Source organism: Mesoplodon mirus (assembly GCF_964341445.2).
Source record: "Mesoplodon mirus genome assembly, chromosome: 2".
NCBI lineage: Eukaryota > Metazoa > Chordata > Mammalia > Artiodactyla > Ziphiidae > Mesoplodon > Mesoplodon mirus.
In genome coordinates this window covers 36997692-37014061 of record NC_138977.1, presented here as the reverse complement: position 1 = coordinate 37014061, position 16370 = coordinate 36997692, and the positions used below count along the sequence as shown (strand labels likewise).

At 33.5% G+C, this 16370-nt stretch overlaps 1 protein-coding gene across 5 annotated transcripts in view; it reads left to right on the top strand.

Annotated features, from left to right (window-relative positions):
- ARHGAP24 (Rho GTPase activating protein 24) overlaps positions 1 to 16370 on the top strand; it is a 516018-nt gene that overhangs the window by 199181 nt on the left and 300467 nt on the right. The window lies entirely within an intron of this gene.

Here is a 16370-nt window from a genome sequence, read left to right as displayed (position 1 = left end):
ACTTAATATTCATTAGAGTAAATCCATTTAATTTTCTCTTAGTTTTATTTGAAAGGGAGTAAATTAATTGGTATAATATATAACGCAGTGTTTGCTACTCCCTACCGCCCATCTCCAACATATGTGGTACTCAAAAGCAAATACAGTTCTATAGAGGAAATATACTGATAGAGTATAACTTGAATTTATCTTCCTGAAGGAAATATACTGACAAAGTTACAAATAGTTTGTCAACCAGAAGAATGGACAGTTTCCTTTTCTTCTATGTTTAGACATATACAGATAAAGGATGATGTAGCATTTTGGAGAAAAACTAGAATTGCCAGATATTAGGATGATTTTAATATTTCAGAATACATGAATTAAGTTGAGAGTGATGGATCTCATTTGGGGCCCAGCATCTTCTTACTTTTATTGAACATGAGTGCTAAAATGCCTTATTTTAAAGTTCCTAAAAGAGAATGCATACTGAATAGATTTGCTTTTTTTCCTGTTCCATCACCAGCTTTTACTAGAGTCTAGCATGCAGTTTGGTAACTTAATAGGAAGAAATACATTTACACAATATATTTACCAATTGAATAAGGAAAAGGCAGATGTATACTCAAGAAATATCAACCCTATTCAGAACCCAATAAGCTGAATGATTTATCTGAATCATTTCAGATTCATGGTTTGTTTCCATTCCTTTGCTAACACATTTTCATCTCCACTTTTAATGCCTATAATGGTTTTGTGTTATTTTAAGTTAGGTATCCTTTTATACATTTTTAAAGTTTGCATTAAATGGCAACTTAGTTTGTTGGAAAGGGTTCACTGACATCACATGTGCAAGCTCTTTATTTCTCAAGCAATTTTTTTCAACTGAACTCACAACTGGATTGTACTCATTGTGAATAAAATTACTCAACCAGTCATCTTCATGACTAAGGCAGGGGCTGCTCTGTCAGCTGGGCAGAAGCAGAAGCTGCCTGAGTCCCTTGTTGACTTATATAAAAGGATACTGTGCAGAAATGATGACACAAACAGCGCATTTATCAAGTTGTTGAGGACCTCCTTGTCCTCAGCAGTGAGAGGGATGGGTAATGACAGAAGAACTTTCCTAGTAGGATGTATTTGGAGTGCAGTTTGGATGTAGTCTAGGATGATATTTTCAATGGATAATGAATGTACTACAGTTGAAAGCATAAGAAAAGGCCCCTTTGAGCCATAGAAGGTCATTGGAAGATAAGTCAAGATCAACTAGTGAGGAAAGGGTCTTACAGTTTTATGTTGTTTTCCAAATCAGGTAATCAGCCATCATGCATTTGCATTATTAACAAACATTTATTGACTATTGTATACAGAGAACTACTTTGTCCTTAGCATTGAGCTACTCTCTAAAAAGTTATGAAGAATAATGTCCCCCTGTGTCTGTATTCAAGGATCTTAAATATCTAGCTGTGTGCAGAAAAAAAAAGACATGAATGAAACCAGTGAACATTCCTTAGATAACATAACACACTGCTATGGAAATAAGCTCAGTTGTACAATAGATAGCAGATGAGATAGTATAAATATGTTCAAATTTTCTAGAAGAGAGGTTAACAAATTAGGTAAAATGGGAACCATCTGGGCTTAGTTTCTGAGGAAAGGAATGGTGAAGAAGCTAAAGTTTGAGCTTTAAGATTGGGTCAAATGTTGACAATAAAAGATGAGAGGAAGGGTATCTCAGGTTGAGAGAAGAGCATGAGTAAAGCACAGAAGGTAGACATGAAAATGTTCTAGGTAGGGGGGTGGAGAAAGTGGAGACTAGCAGGAAAAGGATGGATGCCTTGACCAGAGATAATAGTAGATACTGAAGAGAAATTAAAATCAAAGTTCGGAGAGTCGAAGTTGAAAAAACTACGAAACTTGATAGAAATGTTAAGTCCTTTTTTATGTTTTATTTTTAATGTTTACATCTTAATGTATTTTCTTAGTCACACATATATTATTATTTACAAAGCATGATTAAGCAAGAGGTGTGTGTTTAAGGGGAGTATGGGTAAGGAACAGAAAAGTGGGAAGGGAAGCCAGCCAGCAGTGTCTACATAAACAAGCTCTCACTAAAACTTCCTTATGGTTCTGCCCATTGTGACAGTTTTAATAAAACTCAATTATTTCAGGTATACAGATGCTTCAAACATTTATCCATTTGGAACTAGGATTCTTACCAGGGAATCTTCGTGTTTCACCTTTGGTGAACTGATGGCCGTGGAGAGGGATAGTAGGGCTTCTGTGACTGACTGCCTGAGGACACAGGAGGGGCAGCTGGGAGACCACGTAGGAGGCTATTATAGGGGCATAGCTGTAGAAGACAGAAAAGTAGGCAGAAGCCAGAATTTTTCCAAGAGAGAATTAACAAGATTTTGTGGAATTAATTGAACATTAAATGTCTCAACATTTGTGAGGTGCTATAAACTGTACTGGAACATGACACTTCTCTATGTAATACTATTCTTTCTGATGTCATAGGCTCAAAGTTTCAACATTTAACAATATAGAGGTGTCTTAGTCTGCTGGGACTGCCATAACATAATACTATCAACTGGGTGGCCTAAACAACAGACATTTATTCTCTGACAGTTCTGGAGGATGGAAGTCTGAGATCAGGGTGCCAACATGGTGACGTTCCACTGTGGTATCTTTTCTGGCACTAATTCCATCAGACCAGGACCCCACCCTCATAACTTAACTATCTCTCAAAGGCCTCATCTCCAAATACTTTCCCACTGGGGCTTAGGGCTTCAAGTATGAATTTAGGGGGGACACAAATATCCTGTCCATAACAAGAGGATATTTTTTGGTTGCCTCATCTATTCCCATTCCATCTATTCTTCGTTTTTTTTTTTTTTTTCCTTTCTAACTGACCCTTTGGTTGGTATAGAGAAAGGTTTGAATCAGAGACTAGGGCAGGATATGCCATCCCATTGTGGGCTCTTTCTTGTTAATTCTCTGTCTAGATATATAGAAGGGAATCAAATTGACAAGTTTTTATTACAAATTTTACTTTTCTAAGAGGTATATCCTGACCATCCTAATTAATACTGTAACCTGACACCTTCCTCACCTCCCCACAACTCCTGATCTCTACTTATTCTGCTGTCTTTTTGTCTTCATAGTCATTATCATCTTCTAAGATACTACATACTGTTCTTATTTTATGTATTGTTTATTCTGTCTCCCATCATTAAATGGAAAATTCACTAGGACAGAGAGATCTTTATTTTACTCACTGATCTATCCAAAGTACCTAGGACAGAGCCTGGCCTTTAGTAGGCAATATATTATATTACTGATTGAATAAATGGACAATCACTAAGTTAACTAGATGAAAAGGATATATTATCTATTGACCATTGATAATTTTAAGAAACAACACTATGTTGTACAAACTAAATTAAGATTTCAAAACTCAGACCTAGCAATGATCTTTACTTTCCTGAAGAGGTCATATGGTTGAAGTAATAAGAAGTGGACCAATTTTGGATGTATTTTGAAGATAGAGCCAACAGGAGTTGCTCATGCACTAGGTGTGGATATAAAAGAGGGAAGTCAAGGGTAACTTCAAGAATTTTGGCTGAACAACCTGAAGGACAAATTTGACATCAACTAAGATAGGAAGGATAACAGGGAGAGCAGGTTTATTGATGGTGGTGATGATGGTTGGGGGATGAGCTGAGGAGCTCAGTCCTAGAAGTGTTGAGTTTAAGATGTCTATTAGTCAGACATTCAGGTAGAGATAGAGTAAGTACTTGAATATGTGAATATCAAATGAAGGATAAAAGTCTGAGCTTCTATTCTTTTTTTTTTTTTTTTTTTTTTTTTTTTTGCGGTACGCGGGCCTGTCACTGCTGTGGCCTCTCCCGCTGCGGAGCACAGGCTCTGGCCTCTCCCGTTGCGGAGCACAGGCTCCGGACGCGCAGGCTCAGCGGCCATGGCTCACGGGCTCAGCCGCTCCACGGCATGTGGGATCTTCCCAGACCGGGGCATGAACCCGTGTCCCCTGCATCAGCAGGCGGACTCTCAACCACTGCGCCACCAGGGAAGCCCCTGAGCTTCTATTCTTAACACTTATGCAAATTTATATGGATTCCATTAAAAAATACTTGTATTATTGTTGAGTTTGATATCTGTAATTATGCATCTGCGCTCATTTTAAGATACCACTGGGGAAAAAAATGGAAAATCATTCTCATTGTTTTTGAAATGCACCCTATATGAGCATTCCCCTTTTATATTCTCTCTTCCAGCCAGCAAAAGAAAAATAAAATATTTTCCCTTAATTATTCCAAACTGTTCTATTTTTATGCAGATATAATTAACAATATTTATTTCTTGAGAGCTTTTTTTCCTGGAAATTAATTAATTAAGTTGATCTTCAAGAGGAAGAAATATTTCATTGTAAGAAATAAAGTGAAAATCTTTGGGGTATTTTATTAGTCTGTCACTATAATTGCAGGCATATTAAACAAAAGTTTTGTAGAAAGAGGTGCTAAGGCAATAACCACTTCTGTTATCTCTGCCTCCATCACTACTTATATTTCTTCTTATATACTTCCACACTAGACTTGAAACCCTGTTTTACTTCATGACCACAGTATCTATCTGTTGTGTTCATTACCTAATAATCACCAGCTATTTTTTTGTTGTCTTTGTTTGCATCTTTCAAAAAAGTTGTACTTTCTGCCTGGCTGCATCCTACTATAAAATAAATAACATCAATAAATTTATTGGATTTAAAACAGCTGTCATAAAAGGAAAAGTCTATCCTTATATTTCAAATCTTATCTGGTCAGATTTTAGTTGATTGCAATTTTCTCTTTTTAAGATTGAGAATTTCTCGGGTGGTTCTGACAGATGTTCAGGAACCTTGTAAACTCTCACATTAGCACAAACTATAGTTAGTGACATCAAGATCCATATAGAGACATGTACACACAGATGTGTACTATATGTACGGGTATAATAAAATGAGGACTCCAGCTGACTGAAATCATGTAGTAAGTGGATTTAATAAAATTCTGTTTTGAAAGCTGATCATCCAAACCATCTGCAATGTGGTAAGATCACACTTCCTTCATGTCTCATCGGAGTGGACAAAATAACCAAGATTTGGATCTAGTTCCTCAGGCTAAAGAAGGCCATTCAAAAGTCCATCAGTCCCATGGTGCATATTTCTCCTTCTAAAAGGTTATTTCATCTCTACTCAACTCCAGTCGGCCTGTGTCTCTCTCTCTTTTCTCTTTCTCTCTCTGGTTATAACACAGGTGTGTGTAAAATATACACACCCATGTGTAATAAGGCTTCTCTCTTTATGACTCTGTTATACATGAGGATATAGATAAGATGAAGGTTGAGGAGGAACTTAAAAAAGGAAGTGTACTTTTATAATTTGGTGAAAAGGCAGAATGAAACAGAGAAGTGAAACAAGTTTTTAACATGTACTTCTCTTTTTCTTGGCTAAGAGGAACAGATGTACATTACATTTGCACAAATGCAGTTTTCTTAAAATTAGAATAATGCATACATTAAAATGATTATTTTGGGTTGCTTCCTAGCACCATAGTAAATAGATGTCAATCTTATTAATAATTAATAATTTATTGATATCTGTTTACTAATATATATTTCTTCAATGTATTTTAGCTGAAATGCTTCAATATTCATTCACATATTAGTGTTTTATAAATTTTAAATTATTATAGGAAAAGATATATTTTTAAGACACAATAAAAATAACTAGTCCCTTTCAATTTTGTATTTTTTACCCTACACAAATTGTCAATGAGTTATTCAGTGTAATACAAAAAGCAAAAAACCAAATGTTTGCTTTTTGTTTTGTTTTGTTTCCCTTGGGGGTTTGTGAGTTTTAATGTACTGTAATTGAGATTGTCTTCAGCATACATGACTAGATTGTCAAGATTAAGTTCATGTTTAATTTACAGCATCATTTGTATACAGTTTTAAACATTTAAACTCAGCTTTCATTATTGTGAAAATGTAGACGATGCTTACTTTAATGTGACTTTAGTTTGTGTATTTGTGTATTGAAATTCAGGTATCTCCAATCCCACACCCACCCACCTTCATTAACAGCCTGTGAGTAAGCATAAGCAAAATTTACACTTTGGGTCTGAAAAGTGTATGTGTTCAGTGTGATGAAGAAGACCATTCTTTGCTCTGTGTAAGCTTGATTTGGTTGTGGATGGACAGAAGCATGGGTCAGAAGCTGCCAGTAAGAGCATCACAGAGACCCATGTGAAAGGAAAGGTCACATGTGGGAAAGAATAGAAAAATCTGCATATTTACAGGATGAGAGAGAAAAATGAATAAAAAATAAAGATCCAACCAAGATTATAACTGAGACAATCAGGTCATTGTTGACAAAAATGAAGCTGTGAAGAAGGAAATTTAATCTTTTGTTTATGTTAACAACAGATCCTATCAAGGCATTATTCTATTTGAATAATTAAAATGAAAGTTGCCTGCTCACCAGGAGCCTTCGTTATATAAGGAATTAATTCACATGCTTATTTATTTATTCATTTACTCATTCTACAAATAGTTTTGAGTACTTATATCTTAAAGATACTACTATTCTCTCTGCATGGAGTGTGATAGATATTGTGGAGAAGCTTGCAAAAATGCATCATGCTCATAACTCAGATCTTTGAGCATGTTATGTAGATGAGGATAAAGAGTAAAAGAAGAATTGGACATTCTTGTTAGGAGAAATTCATAGGATTATTGCATGGGGATGGGGTAGATCAATCTGCCTGGAGTAATGTGTGGAGAGGATGCCACAGAACAAGGAGCTCAGGGTCAGTGGGGTGAGATTGTAGGTGAGCCTGAACACCAGGATAAAGATGACGTGTTTTTGGTTGACTGGGCTGGCAGCAGTGGGAAGCCCTCCAAGCCCCCAGAGCATCAGTGACACTGATTTTTTTAAAAGTCAAGCTTATTGGGGTTTACATACAGTTATGTAATCACCACCACAATCCAGATATAGGATTGTTACATCATGGCACAAAAATTTCCCGCATGCCCCTTCATAATCTTTCCCTCCCTCAACCTCAGGCCCTGGTAACAAATGATATTTTTTCTGTTCCTATAGTCTTAACTTTTCCAAATATAAATGCAATCTACAGCATGTAGCCTATGAGCCTGGCCTCTTTCATTAAACATAATGCATTTGAAATTCATCCATGCTGTTCTGTTTTCAGCAGCTCCCTCCTTCTTACTGCTGAGTAATATTCAATTACATGGATATACCATAGCTTGTTTATCCATTTACCTGCTGAAGGACATTTGGGTTATTTCCAGTTTGGGGGTGATTATGAGTAAATCCACTATATACATTTGCATACAGGTTTTTAATAATACACTTTAATATATTTTCTTCCCACTGGTTTAGCTTCTAGACTTTCAGTCAATAAAACCATTTCTTCTTCAAGTTCAGGTTTTTAAAAATGCATATGTGAATGGATTAAATTAGTATTATCAAACCCCTTATTTATGAGTTAAACTTTATTAATGGCAGTGAGAAAATGTTTTATAAGATACCTATGGAATGGAAGCCATAAGAAAAATAAAAGAAAATAAGGCAGTGACAGGGGAAGTTGACAGTATTCAAAAGTAACTTTTGCCAAATGGGTCATCACAAAATGCTGAATGTACTGTCCATGTACTGTGCATAAGGAAATGTGCTGTGATGTGTGGATGGATTAAAAGTGTGATACTCAGTTCTTTATCCTCCGTTATTTAAAAATATTTTTTAAACTTTAATTAGTACCTGACACTATATTACACATATATTTATGTCTCTCCCTCATTACAAAGTAAACTCTACAGACAAGATGTGCTTTTTGTTTTGTTATTTTGTATTTTCTTTATGTTTGTTTTTAAGCACTGTATTTTCAACACCTAGAAAAATATCTGGCATATAGTGGAGCTTAGCATATATTTTTGAAAGTATAAACAAGGAGATAAAACATTATAAGGAACTAAGAAGACATCATAATTTAATTTGATTGATTGACAATGGGGGTGACCAATAAGTATTAAAAGTTTGGAGTGTGTGTGCAGCGTTAAATAGACTACTATTAAATAGTTCCTAAATAGTTATTAAATATTTCTCAAATAGTTACTAAATAAGAAAGTGGAGAAGTTTGCTAAAGAGTTTTCTTTAGATTTTGTTGCTTCTTATGATGAATGTACCTATTCTTCACATGTAAACCATATTTCAATTAATATGAGACCACATCAGATATAAAATGTACAATTAGTTTGTGTATCACTAAGTAGAATTAAAGACTGTAACATAAATTATAATCTTCCATTTTCTATAAAAGGTATCCCAGTTAAAAGACGTTAAATGCAAAAAGTTCTAATTATAAAATTAAGTAAATATAAAATTTTTGCCAAGTTTATGTAAGATGATATATTTAAAAATCTCTTGTAAGCTATAAAAATTTATATAAATGATAGATATTATATTTTACCCCCAAATTTAGTGTCTTGACCCAAATTAACACAAAAATTTAGCAAAGAAAATGTATGAATATACATATAATACACAAAAAGACATATATACATTTAGGGTAAATCATTACTTGAATGAATATAAAATTATTACTTGTGTGTATATAGAAGTTCATGTGAAAAGTGACCATATACTCTCTGGAAGCAACAACAATGTGATCAGACCACCTGCAGTGTTAGCAAAATTTTAGACCCTTTTAATTGAATTACATTGTCCAGGTATAAAAGATTATAGTCCAGTATTTTTTAAAATTAGCATTTTTTTGTCTACTTACCATGTGCAGGCATTGTGTTAAGCTGTTAACAGTTCTATAAGTCAATTGCTAGTATTATAGATGGAGAGACGGAGGCACAGAGAGGGTCAGGAACTTGCCCAAGATTTTTCTAACAAGGAGCAGAGCTTAGCTGTAAACAAAGTCAGTCTGACTCCACAACTTAAGTTTTTAACTTCTATTCAGTGGCTCTTCATGTGGAGCACTGGGTTTGGGCACCATGCTTGAACAGTTAATGACAAACAAGCTTGGTTTCAGATCTGTCTGTATGGATGATGAGGGCTTGGACACTAATTTTTCTGAATGGATGAACAAAATATAAGACTTAGTGTGGGCATAGTAGCTGTCTTCAAAGATGTCAAGAGCCAGAGAGCATTATCAATCAAATGTTTGGCGGGGGCAGCAGAGATTCTCAAGGGTCAGATTTTAGTTGGCTATCATGTAAATCTTAGAAAAGACTAGTGGCTACCATTGTGGAATGAACTTCCTCAAGAGGCAGTAAGTGTTTTTTCATTGGAGTGCTCAACAGAAGATGGATGAAGACAGAAATGACGTATTTTGTAGAGGAATGAGCTGAGTAACTTTAAAGTACTTTCCAGCTCTAATATTATGTGATATGTAGATATAAAATCAGTTTAGGGGCAGATTACCTCTCAAATTCCCATTAATTTTTTGTTTTTCCCTGATGGATGCCAAATCTGTCAAATACTGCATCTGTTGAATCACTGGGTATATTTTAATGACAATTTAATAAAATGTATTTTCTTGATTACTAAATAAAAATGGCTGAATATACTGTGAGATTTTCTAGTTAAGAATAAATGCTAACGTAAAATTTCACCTTGCTTACTAAAATTCACCTGTCATAGTGAAGAACTTTAGTATAGAGTCTACTTTTAATTTAATATTTTTCTATGACTAACAAGCATTAATTTATTTTTAAAAATCTAGTAAAAAAAGATTTCCATTAGACATGAAACATATGTTTCACTGAAGCATGTGTTCTTCAAAAAGATGTCTTTTTGAGATATATTAGGAGTACATATTATTGTTTATATTTTTAAAATTCAAATTTCTTTCTTAATACCACTACTATAATCCATGAAAGTAAATATTATTAGCAGAGTTTGTGGTTAAGGAGAATGCAGAAATACAAATGATTTGTTTGGACTTTTTTATTTTCCTCACCAGAGAAATTTGGAACCCTTCCTTATGCTTCCTGAATTAGTGTTTTATTTTGACTCTCTAAGAGATAACTGTTATCTCTTTAACTTTTATTTTCACTATGTCTAGAAAAATATTTCCACTGAGATTCTTAATACATCAATGGTTATAATAATCATAAAATACAACTAGATTTAAATTCAGATTTTAGATTCTCAGAAAGTACTTGATGAACACATAAGTAATCCCAAACTGATCCCCTACAGGTTTTTATTTTTCATTAAAAATAGAAATCGTTGAAAAATATTTTCTACCCTTTGAACATATGTGTAGGACACAAGCTATATTTTCTTGAAAAACAGGAAAATCTAAAGGACATTAGTAAAGTTGGATAGTTTATTGTCTTATCCAAAAATTAGGTCACCAATGCCTCTGGTACAAGAATGAAAGTGGATTAACTCAACCTGGAATGAAAAGGAGACCAGCATGACTATTGCACCCTGAGTTCTGAGTATCTGATTTATGTCTAAATTAATTGTTAATTTTATATATTTTTAGAAAAAAAAAGGAAATAGTCATTTTTTTTCCTAATCTCCACCTGCCTGTTGTTAGTATGTGGCATAATGGTCTGAATGAGCTGAGGAAATTATTGTTTAGGACTCTGACTAGTTCCAGGACAGAAGCTTGCTGGTTTTCATTTCCTAATTTGTCAAAGAGGAACTCCTTGGAAGATGAACCTGAAAACTCACAGATATATCAAGCAGTATCTTGCTCAGGCCTCATTTATTCTTCAACATTTGTCATTTTGAGTAACATTATATATGTATGTGTTGTGATCACTTTTCAACATGTATTGTTCTACTAGACTATAAATATAAATAATAATAGGTAACATTCATTGAGCTAAAACTCTGTCCTGTACCCAGAGAATTACAAAATTAGACTTAGATGAAAAACAGTCTTAATAATGGCTACTATTTACTGATGTCTAACCATATATCAGTTACTATGCTAAACACTTCACATGCATAATTTTATTTAAACCTGTAAACAATCCTCTATAGAAAGCTCTTTTTTAGATCCATTTTGATAATGAGGAAACAGAAGTACAAATGTTAATAATAATTTTCTCCAAGTCATATGTCTAGGATGAGAAAGTCAGAATTTAAAACCAGTTTGTCAGAATCCCAAGCCTGTGCTCTTACTTTACTGTCTTTCTCTACTTAAAATAATCCTAGTGACTGTGTATGTTCCCTACCTTTCTGCTTCCTTACATCATGGTGTCTTCATTGGAAAGGAGGCTAAAAGTCAGGAAGTCAAAGGGCACACATTCTTCCTATCAACTCCACCATGTGATTTCTCAGGCCACGTTTGAATTCCTCTGATAAAAGGGAGCTCAATTCACTTAAGAAAACCAGTTTTATCCTTGAGTATCTAATATTATTAGACAAAATGAGTTATCTTGGTAGAATAAAAGAAAAAAAATCATCTTTTCCAAAGTGTGTCACAATTTAAAAATGCCACATGCCTGATTTGATTTTAATCTCCAAATCATCCTCTGTGTTGGTTCACGTATGTACTATATTATAATTATCCCTACTTTATAGATAATGGAACTCACCAAAAGATTCGGTGGCTTCATGTATTCAGCCATTCAATAAATTTTTATTTGTACCTTCTATATGCCTGTTACCTTCTAAACTATTGGGGATAGAGAAATAAATAATATATAGCTCTACTCTTGAGGTCTTTAGAGACCATGACATTTTAGGGACTCAGATTTCTTCAGTGTAGCTACTCTGCTTCCTTTCTTAGTACTGAATTGTCATCACCAGAAAAATTCAAATAGTACCCATTGTGATATTATGATTTCCTAAAAGTTTCAAAGCACTCATAAAATGATGGTATTCTCCAAATATTTGTAGGAAGAGTGTCCTAGGAGATTACTACACACACACGTACACATATATACATATACATACATGCATACATATATATGTGTGTGTATGCATATTCACTACACACAATTATTTCTGGAATTAAGCACTTATCAGTTTGTGGCTCTGCAATTTAAGAACATCTTTTTTTCAGCATACAAGTGGGAAGAGACAGAGAGGAAGATCACACAGGGTGTTTTACAGCCAAGTTTGGAAGTGCATCACTTTTGCCCTTTGGTCAGAACTTAGTCACATGATCTCACCTAGACACAGGAGTGACTGGGAAATGAAATCTTACAGTGTGCTCAGGAAGGAAATGGAATGGTTGTGTAACTATAGTACCGGCTCTGTTTCACTTAAGATTTAAAAACTAGTTATTAATATTCTAATAGGTTACAGGGAAGAAATCATATGATTATATCTATAAATACAAAAAAGGGTTTAATAAAATTTAACACCCAATCGTGATTTTAAAAAACAAAACATTTCTTAGCAAATTAGGAATAAAAGAGAAGTCCATGAAAACTGATGAAGAATAGCTTATTAAAAATCTCTAGCTGTCATCATAGCTAATGATGACACATTGAAAGCATTCCCTTTAACACCAGAACTAAGTTAAGAATATTTGCTATTATCACATCAATTCACCAGTTTATTAGTCGGTCCTTGTCAGCACACAGTAGGATAAAAGAAAATGTTTAAGGATTGGAGAAGAAGATACACAGCTGCCATTAGTTACAGACAATATCCATGTCTTGAAACTCCCAAATATCTCACAGATAATTTACCAAGGTTGATGTATAAAAAATCAATATATATTTTCATAAACTAGCAGTAAGCAGTTCAAAAACATATTTTAGGTGCCATTTGAAGAGCATCAAAACATACAAGGTAGATCAAAATATATACTAATATAAATATTATACTGTATATAATATACAACTGTATATATACAAATTCAGATTTATATATATACATACAGATACAAAAGTATACAGATGATAATCATTTGTGGAAAGACTGAAAAAAACCTATATTAAAGGTGGGATATAACATGCTTATGAATTGGAAATCTTTTTTTTTAACATCTTTATTAGAGTATAATTGCTTTACAATGGTGTGTTAGTTTCTGCTTTATAACAAAGTGAATCAGTTATACATATACATATGTTCCCATATCTCTTCCCTCTTGTGTCTCCCTCCCTCCCACCCTCCCTATCCCACCCCTCTAGGTGGTCACAAACCACCAAGCTGATCTCCTTGTGCTATGCGGCTGCTTCCCACTAGCTATCTATTTTAAGTTTGGTAGTATATATATGTCCATGCCACTCTTTCACTTTGTTCCAGCTTACCCTTCCCCCTCCCCGTATCCTCAAGTCTATTCTCTAGTAGGTCTACATCTTTTGAATTGGAAGTCTTAACCCTGTAAAACCTCTATTAATATTTCAGAATTTAATATTGTAGGAAGGCAAATGATCTTAGCATTTAGATCTCAGCTAAAATGTCACTTGCTCAAAGAGGTCTTCTCTGAACAGTCATTCCAAAGTAGCCACCCAGGCACTTTCACAGGTAACACCCTATTTTAAATAACTACACAGTACTTTACATCATTTAATAATTCCCTTGTTATTTAAAATGTATTTATGTATGGGTGGATGTATGTATTTCTTCCTTCATTAAAATCTAAGCTTCATGAGAAGAGGGACATTGTCTACTTTCAATGCTGCTGTATCTTCAGCATGCAAAACATCATCTGACCTAGAGAGGAAATGCAACAACAATTCATGTTGCATTATGATTGTATCATTGTCAAGCTATCTGGCTTGCTGCATACTTGTGTTTGTTACCGTGCTTTCTTTGTGTAGGAAATCAATGCATGTTAAAATAGCTATCAAAAAAAAAACAATTTCTACTTAATGTATTTTAGAAGTAGAAAGGCTGTTATATTAATTTTAACTATTGCAAAGTAAATTAGATTTTAATTGGATTACTACTTTGTCTCTAGTCGATCTGACAGAAGCATGGTGAAAATGAATACTTAAAATTGAAGCACTTTGCTTCTTAATCATAAAGCCAAGTCAAAATTTTTAAGATAGAGAAAGAAATCAATGACATTTGAGTAGCTTGGGGCAGGAGTCAGGAAAACACATTGTATGATATTGTGTGAGAACAACTATGAAATCAATAGAACTTCTGAGATTAAAAATATTAGACTATTAAATCCAAAAGTTTAGTCACTAATATTTTCCCTTGAGATTATTTTGCTAGGCAAGAAGAGTAGTTGTTTTCCAAGGAAGGACAAAATTAAATTAAAAATATTCACGCACACATTATCAAAGAAATTTGGATATGAAACAAAAATGTTTTTAAATTGTGCCTATGCTCATACTTCCTTCAGGTTCTTAGTTCCAGGTTGTCTTAGCACATCTAGAATAACATGTAGAGCCCACCAGATATATCTTTAACACTTTGAGTGAATTAACTCAAACTCAAACATAAAAAGGTTTATTTTTATATCAAAAAAGTAATATACTTGCAATGTAGAAATTCTAGAGAAAAAACAGTATAAAGAATATTTAAAGTTTTAACTGTATATAGTGTTAGTATTTTGGTGAAACATTTTCTTTGCATATTATTTTCATTTTAAATTTAATTTCTGAGTAGATAAAACATTCATTTGCTTTCAAAATCAAAACTGTATTAAATGTTTACATTGAAAGTCTTACTTCCCATCCATCTTTATTCTCCACTCCACACACACACTCTCCCTATAGATAACTACTTTTTGTAACTGAACTATAGTTGATTTACAATATTATATTAGTTTCCGGTGTATAGCATGGTGATTCATTATTTTTATAGATTATACTCCATTTAAAGTTATTATAAATATTGGCTATGTTTCCTGTGCTGTACAATATATCTTCATAGCTTATTTATGTTATACATAGTAGTTCATACCACTTAGTCCCCTACCCCTGTGCTGCTCCTCTCCCTTGCCCTCTCCCCACTGATAGCCACTAATTTGTTCTCTGTATCTATGAGTCTGCTTCTGTTTTGTTATATTCATTCATGTGTTTTATTTTTTGGATTCCACATATAAGTGATAACATGCAGTATTTGTCTTTCTCTGTTTCATTTATTTCACTAAGCATTACCCTCCAGGTCCATCCATGTTGTTGCAAATGGCAAAATTTCATTCTTTTCTATGGCTGAGTAGTACTCCATTGTTTGTGTGTGTCTGTGTGTCTGTGTATATATGCAACATCTTTTTTATCCATTCATCTGCTGATGGGCACTTAGGTTGCTTCCATATCTTGACTATTGTAAATAATGATGCTGTGAACACTGGGGTGCATATACACAGATAACTACTTTGATTAGTGTCATGTATATTCTTCCCATGATTTTTTATGTGAATAAAGACAAATACATATATATGTTCTTGTTATTATTTCTTTATTATTTAAAATATAGCATACTGAATGCTTATTTCTAAATCGAGCTATCCTTCTTTCTCTTTATAATACATCCCATAGAGAACAATTAATATATGTATTCTTATATATATTCTTTAATAGATATAGCTTATTTTATTTTTTTGGCTGCATAGTATTCCATTATCCAGATATATCATCATTTATTTAACCAATTTTTCATTGATGGACACTTGAGTTGTTTCAAATCCTGTTATTACAAACAATGCTGTTTGTAAAACAAGTGACCTTGCAAAAAAGCCATTTCTTATGTGTGTGAGTGTGATAAATAGTACCAGTGTGCCCTCTGTATAAATTTTACCATTTTGCCCTCCTACCACCAGTGGATGAGAGTAATGTTTTCTTTAGCAACAGACTATGTTGTCAAACTTTTGTAATTTTGCAAAATCATATTATCTTTACAGAAATAAATATCACACTGTATTTACAATTTCAGCACTGTATTTTAAGGATTACATAGAACATAATTAATTGTAGGTCAAAGAAGTAGAAGCATGCCAATAAAAATAGGTGTCCAATAAGCCAAAGGAGATTTTTCATTTTAAAGTTCAAAATGTAAAAAGCAACTGTGTGATTAAGTCCTACTTTGCCTTTTTCCTGTTAATGACTTTTTTTCCTCTTAGTTGTACTTCTCAGCTTTAAGATTCATATATATATGAAAGTTATTAAACCAACTATAAAATGATTTTACTTGGTTGTTAAAAAATTAGCATGAGCACTTAATTCAACATCCCAGATTATTTTGGTATTATAAATTTAGCTATTATACCGTTTCTTCCAAGGTTAAACCTAGGTCTTTTCCGCTTTACTTTTTAAACACACAAAGGGTTTATTAGTTGATTAAGATAAAGGGTTAAATGAAAGTTTTAATTATTAACAACTTTCTGGTCCATTGATAATGGCTTATTGGACCTTTCTCTTTAGGGTTCCTGATT